This window comes from Nerophis ophidion, linkage group LG28, assembly GCF_033978795.1.
Source record: "Nerophis ophidion isolate RoL-2023_Sa linkage group LG28, RoL_Noph_v1.0, whole genome shotgun sequence".
Lineage (NCBI taxonomy): Eukaryota > Metazoa > Chordata > Actinopteri > Syngnathiformes > Syngnathidae > Nerophis > Nerophis ophidion.
Genome location: NC_084638.1, coordinates 18661596 through 18674424, shown reverse-complemented (window position 1 = coordinate 18674424; position 12829 = coordinate 18661596). Strand labels below are relative to the sequence as shown.

Sequence of the window (12829 nt, the reverse complement as noted above, 5' to 3'; positions counted from 1 at the left end):
CTTTTACACTTTAGGACTTAATTATTAACCCCCTAAGAACTTTTGAACATTTCTGAAAAATCTGCCAAATGTTTGCAATAATCATGACATTCTCAGTAGTAAAACATTCTTCAGAAGCATTTTGGTACATTTTTTAGAGACCCTGAAATGCTCAGTCATGGAGTGTAGGACATTCTTTAGACTAAGCTTTGAGACCCCCTGGAAAGGCCTCCTTCCACCCCTCAAAAGTCACCAATAGGGCAGACCTTGGTTAGATTTGGATATGTGAACCCAATATCCATTCATAAAGCTGAAATAGCTCAGTTGGGACAGCGTCAGACTGAAAATCTGAAGGTCCTTGGTTCAACCCCAGGTTTCAGTACAACTCTGTGAACTTCTCAATCAATTCGTATTACTAAGCCTTCTGTGGCTCTTACAATATTGAAATGGTCTCCCTGACCTGCCAGCCTTGCTGGTGGAATCCTAGCAACAGTTGTTACAAACCTTTCCTCCATTTTCAATTTGGACAACCGTTACGTGGTTTAACTGTGTATCGTTCCTTAAGCCAATGTTTGGTCTTTAACTGACCCTTACATTGGGCTGGTTCAAACACAAATTTGTTGCCTTAGGGGTATTTTTTGGACTGTATAACTTGAAACTGAGAGTAATAAAGCTGGGGGATCAGTGTGAAGTGATGGTGCATCCAACACACCTACAGCAAAAGATTAACCACAACTTTCATATAGATACACTGTCTAACAATTTATGTTTAAGGTATTGAGGTTAAACCTTCAGATGATCACATTTTAACGCTCTCCCACCAGAGTTTAAGTGGATGTGAGGAATGTTTTTGGATTTCAATTTTTCAAATGAAATAGAGAAAAAAACAATCGCTGTTGAAAACTATAAATGCAGTTAAAATAAAGGTTACAATGACTGCTGCAGTGTGGCAAAGGGATGTCTCTGGAGAAGTGTAAGGAGGTTGGCATCAGTTGCCTGAACAGGGACTTGAACCCTGGACTCTCAGATTAAAAGTCTGATGCTCTGCCGACTGAGCTACCCAGGCCTTTATGAATGCTGATTTGCCCAACATCTGAGAGAACAGCAATATTGTCAGTCTCAAGTGAAGGTGAATTAGTCAGCATGTTCAGTGACAAGCTGGGAACTGTCAAAGCTCAAGCTCGCCAATTGCTTGAATCCAAAGCTCATTTTTGACAGTTAGGCCAGTTTTACATCGTCATCAACAAAGAAGGTTTTTACCGAAAAAGAAGCTCCTCACCCGAAGTTGCCAACTCTGAGCTGGATTAGACTTAGACTTCCTTTTTATTGTCATTTAAATTTGAACTTTACAGTACAAATAAGAACGAAATTGTGTTGCATTAGCTCTTGGTAGTGCAGGATAAAAAAAAAAAAAGCAATAAGGTGCAGATATAAATAAATACATTACTGTACAGATAAATACATTGCACTTTTTCATATGCATCCAGGTTTATGGATGTATGTTATATTGTCTTTTTTATTCTAGCAAGTTAATCCATTTTGGGGGGAGTTGAGGTGATCATTTAATTATGATGCGTTCAAGAGTCTTACGGCCTGAGGGAAGAAGCTGTTTCAGAACCTGGAGGTTCTGCTACGGAGGCTGCGGAACCTCTTCCTAGAGATCAGCAGTGACAACAGTCCTTGTGGGGGTGGGCGGAGTCTTTGCAGATTTTCTGAGCCCTGGTCAGGCAGTGGCTTTTTGCGATCTCCTGGATAGGAGGAAGAGGAGTCCTGATAAACTTTTCCGTCGTCCTCACCACTCTCTGGAGAGACTTCCAGTCTGAGGCATTGCAGGCTCCAGTCCAGACAGAGATTCAACTTGGATGCTCCCCAGAATTTTGCCAGAAGCATTTTTCTTCAGTTTTTAGTGGAGGTTAGCTGCAACAGGTAGAGCTGGTGAAGGCCCAGGCTGCAACAAATAGAAGGTCACTAGATTTTAAAGTCCAACATAAGCGGTCAGTAAAGCTCTGTTTTGGTAGTAAGCCTAATGTAAACTGTGTGTTCCTTTGGCGTAAGATGTGTACAATACACAAGCTGTACTGCAGTACATTTTTTGTTTACCTAGGGGTAGTGGTGCAATGGCTAACGCGTCTGACTACGGATCAGAAGATTCTAGGTTCAACTCCTGTTTAGCTCATTGGTTTTTGTTAGTTGAACTGAAACAAAATTCAGTGCCATTTCTTCTGGTATTTTTTTAAAAATTTAAAATAAATATGTACTAACTGGAACATGCATTTTTTTAATTTTTATTTTTGGGAATAGTTTACAGCTGTAATTGTGTAGTGGTTAGTACTCTGTGTTGTGGCTGCAGCAACGCTTGTTCGAATCCGGGTCATAGCACTTTACCCTTTCTTCAAGCTGTTTTATGATGATTTTTGAAAAAAGAGGTATCTTGTTCCCTCTGTTAAGTGGTTGAACAAGATGTGAAACCAACCAGGTACTCTGGCAATATTAAAACTATCAATTGTATTTCATTACAGTATTGGCCTTGATGTATAATTTAATATGACTGATGTGTGCTTTGTGCTGTTACTTTAAACCTTGGTTGCATTATAAGCTCAGTCAATCGATCAATACTTTCTTTCTTTTCTTTCTTTCTTTAGTTTATTTCGAACATGAACATACTTACAACATAATACATCAGACAATTTAATACCATTTCACATTACATCATGTCCGAAAAGGAGTAGGAAGAAGCTACATTTATTTCATCCTACACCTTTCCCACTTCAGAGCGTTTACAAATATATACATTCATTTACTGACCTTTTTTATAGTAAAATAGTTAAATCACATCCGTGAATGAGTAATACGACAGTTTTGTAATATGTAATTAATTAATTCAGTCATTATTAGCATACTGAGATGAAGAATATTTTATTTTCAATAAGGTTGAAAGTATTTCTCATAATTCTTCTTCTTTGTACTTTGTAAGCACTATTAATTTGAACAACCTCTTAAACTGGATCATATCAGTACAATGTTTAACTTCTTTACTTAATCCATTCCATAATTTATTTTCACATACTGATATGCTAAAGGTTCTAAGTGCTGTACGTGCATACAAATGTTTTAAATTAGATTTTCCCCTTAAGGTTACATTTCTCCTCTTTAATTGGTAAGAATTGTTGTACATTCTTTGGTAGCAAGTTATAGTTTGCTTTGTACATCATTTTAGCTGTTTGCAATTTTACCAAATCATCAAACTTTAATATTTTTCACTCAATAAATAAAGGGTTTGTATGTTCTCTATATCCAACAGTATGTATCAGTCTAACTGATCTTTTTTGTGACATGGTTAACGAAGGAAGTGTACTTTTATAGTTATTTCCCCATATTTCTTCACAATAACTCAGATATGGTGACACTAGCGAGCAGTAGAGAATAAGAAGTTATTTTTGGCCCAGGACGTATTTTGCTTCATTCATTATTGAAATGTTTTTTGCCACCTTACGTTGTATATTTTGTATATGAGATTTCCAGTTCATTTTATCATCCATTAATACCCCCAAAAATTTGGTTTCTTTTACCCTTTCAATGTCTACTCTACTCTGTCTATTTGTATTTGTGTATGATGCTCTTTACTGCTGATATCAAATAGCATTATTTCAAAGATAGTCTGTTTTTGTCAAACCATTTTTTTAATTTGTTCATTTCTTCTGTTATTATTTGTATTATCTTCTGTGTGTTCTCTCTGCTGAACAGAAAGCAGTTGTGTCGTCTGCAAATAAAACTAATTAAGTCCTTTGTAACTTTACAAATGTCGTTTATATAAAGATTAAACAATTTTGGTCCCAGTATTGATCCCTGGTGTACACCACAAGGTATATCTAGCTGTGCTGACATATTTTCACCCATCTTCACATATTGCTTCCTGTTGGTTAAATAACTTCTTACTCAGTTCAAGACCAAACCTCTGATACCATATCGTTCTAATTTTTGTATTAAAATATCATGAATAATTGTGTCAAATGCTTTTGTTAAGTCCATGAATACTGTGGCCGCACATTCTTTACCATTTTTGCATTGGTAATATCCTCTGTTATTTTCATTAATGCTATCGATGTTGAGATATTTGATCGGAATCCATATTGGTTCCCCACAAGTGTCCCACTTTTGTTGATAAATATATTTAATTGGCTATTGAATAGTTTTCCCATGATTTTGGAGAATTGTGGAAGTAATGAAACTGGTCTGTCTTTATTAAACTGGTGTATGCCTCCATTCTTATAAAGTGGTACGACTTTTGCCATTTTCATTTTGTCAGGGAATTTGCCGGTAAGAAATGACACGTATCTGATATATGTAAGAGGTTTTGAAATGTCTTCTATAACCTTTTTTTATCATTACCATATCTATTCCATGACAGTCGGTTGAGGTCTTAGATTTACAATTTTTTCCAATTTTGATTACTTCTTCTTTTGTCACCTTCTCAAGAAATATGGAATTGGGATTTCTGTCTATGATCTCACTCAAGTTCTCAACTGACCCATCATCTGCATTAGGAATTCTTTGTTCCATATGTTTTCTTATATTAACATAGTAATCATTAAAACCTTCAACTATTTGGTTCATATTGTCATTTTTTTTTATTTCCATCTCGAAAGTACCGGGGGTAATCTTTGTTAGCACCATTTTTAATGATGCTATTTAGGATGCTCCATGTTGCTCTCATGTTGTTTCTGTTCTTGTTTAATAATTGACTGTAGTATTCCTTCTTACATGTCCGTAGTATACCAAATAGCTTGTTTTTATATTTGTATATTTTATATTTTATATTTCTGCCTCTTTAGATCTCTGTATTATATATATTTGAGATAATGTGTTTTTTTTGTAGCAAGCATTTTTCAGTCCTTTTGTCATCGATGGTTGGTTGTTCATATTTTGCTTCTTACTAAGTTCTTTCCATGGACAATGTTTATCATAGAGTGTTAGAAAAGTGTTAAAAAAAATCCCATATACATCATCTACATCATCTTCATTGTATACATTGTCCCAAATTTGTTTCCTCAGATCCTTCTTGAAGGAAATCATTCCTTCCTCTGTGGATAGTCTTTGAAATGTATTTTTGTCAATGTTCTTCTTCCTGTAGTTCCCATCATAAATAGTAAAAACTGGCAGATGGTCGCTGATGTCGGTTGTAAACAGTCCACTTTTTGTATTATTATCAAAGACATTAGTAAAGATATTGTCAATAAGTGTAGCACTGTGACTTGCAATTCTGGTTGGCCTATTGATTTGAGGATACAAACTTTGTTGTCTTTGTTGTAAACAACAATAATACGTAACAACAACATTTTATGGAGCATAGTTCATCTACACTTGGAGACTTAATTATTAGTCTCCTAAGTTTTTTTTAACATTTCTGAAAAATCTGCCAAATGTTTGCAGTAAAACTTGTTAGCAGTAAAATTTACTTCATAAGAATTTTGTTTAATTTTTTAGAGACCCTGAAATGCTTAGTCATGGAGCGTAAGACATTTCTTTTTGAGCTTCAGGGATTCAATTCCCTGCTCTGCTAACCAATACTAGGCTCTGAGACCCTATGGAAAGGCCTCCTTCCAACCCTCAAAAGCATTTTGCTTAATTTTTTATGGACCCTGAAATGCTCAGTCATGGAGCATAAGACATTCTTTTTTAGTTCCCATGATTCAAGTACTTGTAATAGGCTCTAAAATCCCCATGCAAAGGCCTCTTTCCTGCCCTCAAAAGTCACCAACAGGGCAAACCTTGGTTACATTTGAAAAAGTTAACGCTATAAAGGATGTGTTGGCTGAAATAGCTCAGTTGGGAGAGCCTCAGACTGAAGATTTGAAGGTCCCTGGCTCAACCCCGGGTTTCAGCACAACTATGGGTTCTTCTTAACCACTTGGTTTTACTAAGGACACTTCTGTGGCTCTTACTCTAATGAAGTCATCGGCCAGCCTTGCTGGCGGAATCCTGGCATCAGTAGTCATGTTTCTCGGACAACAGTTACGTTGTTTAACGGGATGGTCCCTTAAGCCAATATCTGGTCTTTAACTGAACCTTACATCAACTGCCATAGCCTGGATGTCTGCCCGCTTGATTCTGGCCTTGTTCTGGCTATATCCCGGGCTTCAGTTAGACTTAGCTCGGCTGTCAAACCGCTGCACCCTGGGTCTCTGGATTTAAAATCATCCCTCAGAACTGCTGGCAAGGCTTGTCAGCTATGAGAGTGACTTAAATTTTCTTCTGGACCTTTCCCTTCACTTCCTCGATTCATACAGCTGTTAAGGTTCCTATTTTGTGTCCACCTCAAGTCACAAGACACAATTTTAATTCTTTATTGTTTGACTAACCATACTTCCAAATATCTCTGCTAAGGAGGGGCAGCAAGGTGGACATAAGCATATGAGTAGAGTGACCATCTTCAGAGAAATGCCAAACATTTTTAGACAACCCAACCTTCTCTCCGGCGCCTTTAGAACAAAACAACATTGGATGACTCCGCCCTTTAGAGGCCTACTGAAACCCACTACTACCGACCACGCAGTCTGATAGTTTATTTATCAATGATGAAATATTAAAATTGCAACACATGCCAATACGGCCGGTTAAGTTTACTAAATTGCAATTTTAAAATTTCTCGCGAAGTGTCCTGTTGAAAACGTCGCGGAATGATGACGCTTTTGTTGACGCGTCCTTGTGACGTTATTGGTTGTAGCGGACATTTTATCCCAGCCCCACTCACGGCTTAATGTCCATCCATCCATCCATTTTCTACCGCTTATTCCCTTTCGGGGTCGCGGGGGGCGCTGGCGCCTATCTCAGCTACAATCGGGCGGAAGGCAGGGTACACCCTGGACAAGTCGCCACCTCATCGCAGGGCCAACACAGATAGACAGACAACATTCACACTCACATTCACACACTAGGGCCAATTTAGTGTTGCCAATCAACCTATCCCCAGGTGCATGTCTTTGGAAGTGGGAGGAAGCCGGAGTACCCGGAGGGAACCCACGCGTTCACGGGGAGAACATGCAAACTCCACACAGAAAGATCCCGAGCCTGGATTTGAACCCAGGACTACAGGAACTTCGTATTGTGAGGCAGACGCACTAACCCCTCTGCCACCGTGAAGCCCGGCTTAATGTCATCCGATTTAATCGCATAATTACACAGTATTCTGGACATCTGTGTTGCTGAATCTTTTGCAATTTGTTCAATTAATAATGGAGACTATAAAGAAGAATGCTGTTGGTGGAAGGCGGTGTATTGCAGCTGCCTTTAGCAACAAACACAGCCGGTGTTTCTTTGTTTGTTGTGAAGCTTTAATATGGAATAGAGAGGTCCAGTGAACATGTTTCTCTACCACATGTCAACCGGCAGTTTTCGGTGAGAAAATTGTGGTAATAAGTCGGCTTTTACCGGAGACATGAGCGGAGCTTGCGCCCTCCTGTTGCTGTCAAAGAGGCAGCTGTGACTTTCTTGGCTCCTCCATGGCTTCCATCAGAGACACTGGCGGTCACCACACACCTCCGACTTTCAGGTATGATTTTATAATCTCACTAAAACACTAGTAACACAATAAGCAGATAAGGGATTTTCCAGAATTATCATAGTAAATGTGTCTAATAACATCTGAATCGCACCCACTGCCCTTTCTTTTTTTTTTTCTTTTTTTTTCACTCTAACGGGCTTCACGGTGGCAGAGGGGTTAGTGCGTCTGCCTCACAATACGAAGGTCATGCGGTCCTGGGTTCAATCCCAGGCTCGGGATCTTTCTGTGTGGAGTTTGCATGTTCTCTCCGTGAATGCGTGGGTTCCCTCCGGGTACTCTGGCTTCCTCCCACTTCCAAAGACATGCACCTGGGGATAGGTTGATTGGTAACACTAAATTGGCCCTAGTGTGTGAATGTGAGTGTGAGTGTTGTCTGTCTATCTGTGTTGGCTCTGCGATGAGGTGGCGACTTGTCCAGGGTGTACCCCACCTTCCGCCCGATTGTAGCTGAGATAGGCGCCAGCGCCCCCCGCAACCCCAAAAGGGAATAAGCGGTAGAAAATGGATGGATGGATTCACTCTAACTTTCCTCATCCAAAAAGCTTTCATCCTCACTCAAATTAATGGGGAAATCGTCTCTTTCTCGGTCCGAATCGCTTTTGCTGCTGGTGGCTATGATTATAAACAATGTGAGGATGTGAGGATCTCTACAACCAGTGACGTCACGCGCATATCGTCTGCTACTTCCGGTACAGGCAAGGCTTTTTTATTAGCGACCAAAAGTTGCGAACTTTATCGTCGATGTTCTTTACTAAATCCTTTTATCAAAAACATGGCAATATTGCAAATTGATCAAGTATGACACATAGAATAGACCTTCTATCCCCGTTTAAATAAGAAAATCTAATTTCAGTAGGCCTTTAAAACTTGTCCCTTTATCCGGATTCTTTTGCTGTCTTGCGGTAGTTGACTTCTGGACCATGACCCACCAAACACAGCCCACCAGAGGACTTCACAAATGAAGGTAAAATACTTGTTTTTCTTTTGATTGATTGGTATTTCTAAAATATTTTGTTGTTGCCGTCTTGCACAAGAGTACAGCTAAGTATTATTGAGTGTATGCTAAATGTTTTAAGAATGTTTGTGTAGTAAGTTTGAACAAAGTAATACACCAACACACACACGGTTAGGAAAAAAGAATAAGTGTCCAACCAAGATGATATTCTAACTAAATGCAATAAGACCTAAACGGTAGGCCGGCATGCTAAAACCCCACCTGTCTTATAGAGACAGGTATCCTTAGAGGCCAAGGTCCAAGCGGTAATGGTTTTGAACGGACGTCCTCAGGATGTTAGACATTATTTTTATTCTGTTTTGAATGACATCACATAAAAACGTAATGGGCTATCCCTCAGGGCGGATTTGTTCCAGCTACCTAAGGATTTCAGCATGAGCAACGACAGTCCTCCACTCTACCAACTGAGCTAGCAAAGGGTCTTATGAGACTCATACTTTAGAATTCAATTTATAGATAGAATAGAATAGAATAGCAAGTACTTTATTGATCCCTGGGGGAAATTCAGCACCACAGTTCGCTCACAATAGACAATAATAATAAATAATAATATATAACATATATTATATATATGATATATGCACCTGTTTAATTGGCTACACTAAATGGTACCTTGTGTTTGAATGTGAGTGTGAATGTTGTCTGTCTATCTATGTTGGCCCTGCGATGAGGTGGCGACTTGTACAGGGTGTACACCCGATTGTTGCCAAGATTGGCACCAGAGCCCCCCGCGACCCCAAAGGGAATAAGCGGTAGAAAATAGATGGATAGATGGATGGAGACAGAAATTTCCCCACAACATTAGGTATTAGCCCACTGAATGAGATGCTCTTACATGATGTCGTTCAAACAGAATGTGGCTTGAACAAATCATTTAACATTAGACATCAGGAGACCAAAGCCATTATCAATCAGAGGATGTTGCTACAGCCGTGTTCGTATAGTGGTTAGTACTCTGTGTTGTGGCTGCAGCAACCCCGGTTCAAAACCGGGTCACAGCACTTTACCCTTTCTTCAAACTGCCTTTTTTTGATGATGATTTTTGAAACATAGGTATATTGTTTCCCATGGTAAGTAGTTGAACAAGATGTGAAACCAACCAGGTACTCAAAATATCTATTGTGTTTCATTACAGTATTGGCTTTGATGCATGATTTGATATGACTGATGTGTGCTTTGTGCTGTTAGATTATCCCTTGGTAAAATTGCATTAGAAGCTCAGTCAATAGATCAACAGTTTATTGTCTTTGTTTTAAACAACATTAATATGCCAAATGTTTGCAATTATCATAACATTATTGGTAGTAAAACATTCTTCAGAAGCACTTCGCTTAATATTTTAGGGACCCTAATATGCTCAGTCATGGAGCGTAAGACATTCTTTTTGAGCTTCTGGGATTCAAGTACCTGTTCTGCTAACCAATATAAGGCTCTGAGACCCTATGGGAAGGCCTCCTTCCAGCCGTTAAAAGTCAGCAACAGGGCAGACTTTAGTTACATTTGAAAAAGTGAACCCAAAAGGAATTGGTATGGCTGGAATAGCTCAGTTGGGAGAGTGTCAGACTGAATATCTGAAGGTCCCTGGTACAACGCAGGGTTTCAGCACAACCCTGTGTTCTTCTTTCTTGCTTGCTTTAACTATTAAGCCTTTTGTGGCTCTTACAATACAAAAATTGTCTCCCTGCAGCCAGGGCCGCTGGATTTAAAATCCTCCCACAGAACTGCTGGCACGGCTTGTCAGCCATGTGATTGCCCTTAACTTTTGGACCTTTCCCTTTACTTCCCACATTCATACAGCTGTAATGGTTGCTATTTTGTGTCAACCTCAAGACACAAAACATTATTTTGATTGTTTGTCTGAGTGAACAAATATCCCTGCCAAGGAGGGGCAACAAGGTGGACAAAAGCATATTAGATTTTAGATTAAAATTTAGATTTATTGGTCCCCGTTAGAGAAATGAATTTTCACTGCCGTACATTTAAACAATAGACATTACACATCACAAACAAAAATAACAAAAAGACATCATACATGACCAACACATACAGGCTTGTGAGACAGGTCGGCCGGGCCTGCTGTTTAGGGCGGCTATAGCTGCAAAGATAAGGCTTTTCCCTGATGGTAGTGGGAAGATGTATTGGTGTAGTGCAGGAGTCACCAACGCGGTGCCCGCGGGCACCAGGTAGCCCGTAAGGACCAGATGAGTAGCCCGCTGGCCTATTCTAAAAATAGCTCAAATAGCAGCACTTACCAGTGAGCTGCCTCTATTTTTTAAATTTTATTTATTTACTAGCAAGCTGGTCTTGCTTTGCTCGACATTTTTAAGTCTAAGAGACACAAAACTCAAATAGAATTTGAAAATTCAACAAAATATTTTAAAGACTTGGTCTTCATTTGTTTAAATAAATTCATTTATTTTTTTACTTTGCTTCTTATATCTTTCAGAAAGACAATTTTAGAGAAAAAAATACAACTTTAAAAATGATTTTCGTGTTTTTAAACGAATATACTTTTTTACATTTTAAATTCCTTCCTCTTCTTTCCTGACAATTTAAATCAATGTTTATTTTTTTTCTTTGTCCATCCATCCATTTTCTACCGCTTATTCCCTTTTGGGGTCGCGGGGGGCGCTGGCGCCTATCTCAGCTACAATCGGGCGGAAGGCGGGGTACACCCTGGACAAGTCGCCCCCTCATCGCAGGGCCAACACAGATAGACAGACAACATTCACACTCACATTCACACACCAGGGCCAATTTAGTGTTGCCAATCAACCTATCCCCAGGTGCATGTCTTTGGAGGTCGGAGGAAGCCGGAGTACCCGGAGGGAACCCACGCATTCACGGGGAGAGCATGCAAACTCCACACAGAAAGATCCCGAGCCTGGATTTGAACCCAAGACTGCAGGACCTTCGTATTGTGAGGCAGACGCACTAACCCCTCTGCCACCGTGAAGCCCTTTTTTCATTGTAAAGAATAATAAATACAAATTTAATTTAATTCTTCATTTTAGCTTCTGTTTTTTCGACGAAGAATATTTGTGAAATATTTCTTCAAACTTATTATGATTAAAATTCAAAAAAATTATTCTGGCAAATCTAGAAAATCTGTAGAATCTCATTTCAAAGTCTTTTGAATTTCTTTAAACATTTTTGTTCTGGAAAATCTAGAAGAAATAATGATTAGTCTTTGTTAGAAATATAGCTTGGTCCAATTTCTTGTATATTATAGCAAAGTGCAGATTGGATTTTAACCTATTTCAAATCAATTTTAATCAGGAAAAATTACTAATGATGTTCCATAAATTATTTTTTTACTTTTTTCAAAAAGATTCGAATTAGCTATGATAAACTATGTTTCAAAATTTTATTTTCATTTTTTGCGTGTTTTCTCCTGTTTCAAACCGTTCAATTGTTTTTTTCATCATTTATTCTCTACAAAAACCTTCCGTAAAAGGACAAAAAATGTACGACGGAGTGACAGACAGAAATAACAATTTTTAAATATATATATATATATATATATATATATATATATATATATATATATATATATATATATATATATATAGATGTATTTATTAAAGGTAAATTGAGCAAATTGGTTATTTCTGGCAATTTATTTAGGTGTGTATCAAACTGGTAGCCCTTCACATTAACCAGTACTGTTAGATTTGGTTGTCTTTTTATTTCCTCGTCAGATTTTAGAACAGCTAAAGTGTGAGCCTTTTACATAGACCTTGAATTTGGAATGTTGGAATGAAGACATAACATTCTGTTATCTCAACTGTCCAAGGTAGGGAGGAGAAGAAGAGGGGCGGGTGAGAGTGAGTGAGGAGGGAGAAACTGCCATTTTAGGATTAGATCAATTCGGACCGAGCTTTGAAATGTTGTATCTAGATTGATCTCCCAAGGCGCTTTGGTAATAAAATATCAAAATGAGCAACCTCTGTCTCTGATTGATTTAAAACCAGCTTATGTGTCATCAAAGAACCTGGGGGCGTTGAGCGAGGGAAGAACAGGTCCAAAACGCAACAGTACCAAGAAGTAGCTCTTGGTTTCAAAAAGGTTGGTAACCCCTGTTGTAATGGGTCAGTGATATCCTGGACTATTGTGTTTGCCAGTCGAATGATGGACCTGTGGTTTAGATCTGAGATTTTAGGTGTGGGTAGGCCAATGATTTTAGCTGCTATGTTTGTAATGCGTGTGAGTTTGGTCCGGTTGGTTACAGAAAGCATAGTGTAAAAAAATGTACAGAAAGCTGTGAACACTGC

The 12829-nt window shown here is 38.7% G+C and overlaps 2 protein-coding genes and 3 non-coding genes across 5 annotated transcripts in view; 3 read left to right on the top strand and 2 right to left on the bottom strand.

The window, feature by feature from the left end:
* Positions 1-12829, top strand: part of LOC133545393 (zinc finger protein 501-like) — a 399721-nt gene that overhangs the window by 223150 nt on the left and 163742 nt on the right. The window lies entirely within an intron of this gene.
* Positions 1-12829, bottom strand: part of LOC133545460 (gastrula zinc finger protein XlCGF52.1-like) — a 119192-nt gene that overhangs the window by 45586 nt on the left and 60777 nt on the right. The gene's annotated exons all lie outside the window — the stretch shown is intronic.
* Positions 289-361, top strand: trnaf-gaa (transfer RNA phenylalanine (anticodon GAA)). Its single transcript has one exon. It is a non-coding gene; the product is annotated as a tRNA-Phe (tRNA).
* On the bottom strand, positions 973-1045 carry trnak-uuu (transfer RNA lysine (anticodon UUU)). Its single transcript has one exon. It is a non-coding gene; the product is annotated as a tRNA-Lys (tRNA).
* Positions 5791-5863, top strand: trnaf-gaa (transfer RNA phenylalanine (anticodon GAA)). Its single transcript has one exon. It is a non-coding gene; the product is annotated as a tRNA-Phe (tRNA).